This window comes from Mesocricetus auratus, unplaced genomic scaffold (genome assembly GCF_017639785.1).
Source record: "Mesocricetus auratus isolate SY011 unplaced genomic scaffold, BCM_Maur_2.0 contig_11185_pilon_obj, whole genome shotgun sequence".
Lineage (NCBI taxonomy): Eukaryota > Metazoa > Chordata > Mammalia > Rodentia > Cricetidae > Mesocricetus > Mesocricetus auratus.
In genome coordinates this window covers 5387-9709 of record NW_024431994.1, presented here as the reverse complement: position 1 = coordinate 9709, position 4323 = coordinate 5387, and the positions used below count along the sequence as shown (strand labels likewise).

General features: G+C 42.9%; 1 non-coding gene across 1 annotated transcript; it reads right to left on the bottom strand.

The window, feature by feature from the left end:
• Positions 1–3795: 3795 nt before the first annotated feature.
• Positions 3796–3902, bottom strand: LOC121138286. The gene has a single exon (XR_005875383.1). It is a non-coding gene; the product is annotated as a U6 spliceosomal RNA (small nuclear RNA).
• Between the last annotated feature and the right edge of the window lie 421 nt (positions 3903–4323).

Sequence of the window (4323 nt, the reverse complement as noted above, 5' to 3'; positions counted from 1 at the left end):
AAGGACCCAATTAAAAAGTGGGCTGCAGAACTAAATAGAGAGTTTTCAATAGAGGAGTCTAAAATGGCTGAGAGGCACTTGAGAAAGTGCTCAACATCCTTAGCCATCCGGGAAATGCAAATCTAAACAACTCTGAGATACCATCTCACTCCTGTCAGAATGGTTAAAATCAAAAACACCAATGACAATTTATGCTGGAGAGGATGTGGTGAAAGGGGGACACTCCTCCATTGCTGGTGGGAGTGCCAACTGGTTCAGCCACTTTGGAAAGCAGTATGGAGATTCCTCAGAAAAATGGGAATAAACCTACCACAAGACCCAGCAACTCCACTCTTAGGCATATATCCAAAAGATGCCCATTCATACAACAAAGATGTCTGTTCCACTATGTTCATAGCAGCTTTATTTGTAATTGCCAGAACTTGGAAGCAACCTAGATCAAGGGGATACAAGGCAGACCTATCAGAATTACACCTGATTTCTCCATGGAAACCCTGAAAGCCAGAAGGTCCTGGATAGATATTCTACCTACACTAAGAGACCATGGATGCCAGCCCAGACTACTATACCCGGCAAAGCTCTCAATCACTATAGATGGAGAAAACAAACTATTATCTTGTTTGTGATCTGGTTTCTACTTTCCTACTTTCCTGAAGTCCCTGCAACAACCAGGAAATAGTACCTTCAGTTCATCTGACCTGAGTGTGAAGCCACAGAGCAAACATCTCCTTTTGCGACTTTAAATCTCTCTTTAGTTGTTAATATTCTGGGCATCCTTCCATCTGTGGAAGGGGGAGTCACTCCTCCCCACATGGTGTTGAGGGCTGTGCAAGCTAGCTAGCCACATTGTGTCCAGGAGGAAGGAAGGGATGTCCTTATGGACTACAGCAGGATAGCAGGGTCAGCAATTGGAGCCAGGGTGTGCTAGTGAGATGCATATCTTTGCACGTCTAGAAAATGCCTTTGGGGTGGAAGGCAGGTCCAGGAATCATTGTGCTGTGTCTTTAAGCACACTGGAACCCTATGGGAGGTGCTCTTGTCAATCAGGCCTCACTAGCCAATCAGGCCCCTAGGTGACCTGCCAGTCAGAAGTGGTGCAGGGCCCTTCCGGCCCAGGCTTCAGACTGCTTTGAAGAGGAGCTGGTGCCAGTGTTTCAGCGTGCTGTGCTGCCTCAGCTACTACAGACACCTGAACGGAGAGCATAGGCGAGCTGGGAATCCACAACATGGTGAGCAAAGGGATTCTGTTCCCGGTTGGGGAAGAGCAGTTGGGGAGGTGCGTGCGTCAGCGTGATGTGTCCTACCCAGATCTGACTGGAAGCCTGCAGCCAGATTTCCTGTCCTGTGAGGTCCCACGTGGTCATTTCAACTCCTTGGAGCCAGGTTCAGGCCTCTGAATAACTTTGCTCTGTGGGCTGAATCGGCTTAGAGCATTGGGAGCAGGGAACGATGCATACAAATATCTCTGTAGTCAACCTCAACATGCTTTTAGTGCACCCATGGATAGCAGGTTTCCAAACTCAGAGAGGACTAATGTGTCCAGTATCTTCTAGATGGTCAGCACTTTGTATTTAACCTGTAAGTTCCATTTGTAGTCTATTTTGTGGAGGTTGTAAAATGCGTCTCGTGTGATGTGTATCACTCTACTACTGTGCCCTGATGCAGAGGAGTAGACTTGGATTTACTAATGCTTAGAAGATAGTGAGTCTCACAAAGTAGAACTTAGCAGAGGGAGGACTGTCTCTAAAACATTCCAAAGATATGTATATGCTAACCAGGCCTAGTAGAGATTAGGATGCTAGGACACACATTTGTTCACCAGACTGTCCAGACATTTGACTCCAGACCATTACAAAGGAGCCACCCCTTATTTATTTATTTATTTTGGTTTTTCAAGACAGGGTTTCTCTGTGGTTTTGGAGGCTGTCCTGGAACTAGCTCTTGTAGACCAGGCTGGCTTCGAACTCACAGAGATCCACCTACCCCTGCCTCCTAAGTGCTGGGATTAAAGGCGTGCGCCACCAACGCCCAGCACCACCCCTTATTTATAACAAGCTGTACTGTGTTTTCTGGGTCATTTGATCTGTGATGGGCCAAGAGGGGAGCTGCTAATATTCTGTGGCCCATCTTGGTGGGCTAAGTCAATGAGGGAGTCTGGCGAGGCTTAGCAATCAGTAGTATTAGTAGCAGGTAGCTTGTGGATTCTTTCCAAGATTCTCCACTGCTTCAGCTGTATGTAGTTGTAAGGAAGACAAAAAGCCATGCCATGCTAAGTGTAGGGTGTTCAGAGCAGGTCTGCTGAACTGTCACTTGTGCTGGGATTTGGATGGCCCTTGAGCTAGACTGTGGTTCTCTTCCTCCATGTGGTGACCTGGGCAATGGCTCTTGTTCTCTGAGTCTCCCTGTGTATGGGTTACCTGGGGAGGGAGAGAGAGACTCTGCAGCCCTGGCATGGGAGGATACAATGCTTGTAATGTCCAGTGTGCTTACCCAGGCTTTGCTTTTGGTGTGCAGTGAGAAGACAGATTGGTAAACTGAAAGTCTGGTTTCTATAAATTCTGAATATTGCATTCCACTTTCGAGTTTTTCCATATCCAAGTTACATAAAGTTTAGAAACTGGCAGAAGGATGTTGATGTGAATTTTCTTTCAGCAATACTTGATTAGAATGCTTTTTACTTTCATTGTGGCCTTTAACCAGTCACAATGGTGTGATTCAGAGCAGTTTAGTTCCAGGGGACAAAAGGAGTTTCTGAGCTGTAGAGGTTTCTCAGGTGTGCATGGTGTTGGGCAGGCACATAGGGCTGGATCCACATCTGTGCTGTAATCGTATGTGGCAGGAAGCAGATTTTAAATTATTCTTCTGTGTTTTGGGATTGCCATCAGTGGGACTTCATTTACCTGGAATCATAAGTGGGTGTAAGGCACTGCAGAGTCATAGCAAGAGACAGACTCCATTTGCAGAGGGAGCTCTAGATCCTAGGGCTTCTGTCTTTGGAAGAAATATTAGTATCTGGAGGGTCAGAACCAACAGTATAATGGTCAGTTTTAGTTAATATTGTGGAAGTTGTGAAGTCCATGCTTATTTAATTTCTATACACATAGAATGATAGGTAGCTGTGTAACAATGGTCAAGATCATACTTTTTCTGTCTAGTTTCTTTTGCCTTTGTTCTTGACTTTTTCTCCCATATCTGCTTTATCCTTTCACAAATATTGTATACATTATTGAGTGTTGTGTCTTTGTGGTAAGTACAGAAGTCATTATGCAAATCTGTGTACTATTTTCATAATCACATTGTACATTCTGAGTGTTTCCACTGTGAATGTAACTTTGCAATCATCTTTCCTTTTGTAGAAGGTTGGACATTGTCATTGGAATGTAGTCACTTTATGGTCCAAATTTACCATACACATCTTAATTTTGATGTTACTCAGGATCCTTTATTTAATTATTTATTAAGGCTTTGTTGTTCTTGTTATTAATGTGATAAAGGCTCTTCATTGACTGGATAAAAGATACTACGGGTCTTGGCATGTGGCTCAGCACGTATTCTTTTGGGGGAATGATCTAGGTTCAGATAACTACACTCAGGTTGGGAGGCTCATAATTACCTACTATTCCAGATCTAGGAGATCTTGCAGCTTCTTTTTTTTTTAGATTATCCCATATCACATACTTTATTTGGACTTAAACACTGATAATTACATTCTAAACACTTGGTTGACATACATTTTCATATGTATAGTAAGCTATACACAATATACAAATGAAAGATGTATGACAAATACAGAGTAAAAATATGGAACGCTTCATGAATTTGCATGTCATCCTTGCACAGGGGCCATGCTAATCTTCTCTGTATCCTTCCAATTTTTGTACATGTGCTGCCGAAACGAGCACTTGCAGCGTCTTTTTTCGTATGTCACCTGTATACAAATGGAAAACATTCTGTCTCATGAACAAACATATGCAAAAAAAAAAGTAGCAATAAGCTTGTTTTCAAAAGTGCTCAGGACTTATAAGGCAATTAGAGTAAAACAAGTTACTTTAGGTGTATGCTGATTCTTTAAAAATCTGTTATCTTGTATTTGGTTTGGAAAAGTTTTAATTTCCGCAGTCTGATGCAGACTTGCAGGCAATCATCTGTCATAGGAAACAAAATGGTGCCTGAGTGATCCTAACAGACATCCTTTTCTTTATCAAGAGAATGAGATCTTTTTAGTAGTCAAAACTATGTTCTACAAAGTGGAACATCAGAAACCCTCAAGTGAATCTCTCCAGTTTTTTCAGAATAGCTCTCCATGCCCACTCCATTTTCTAT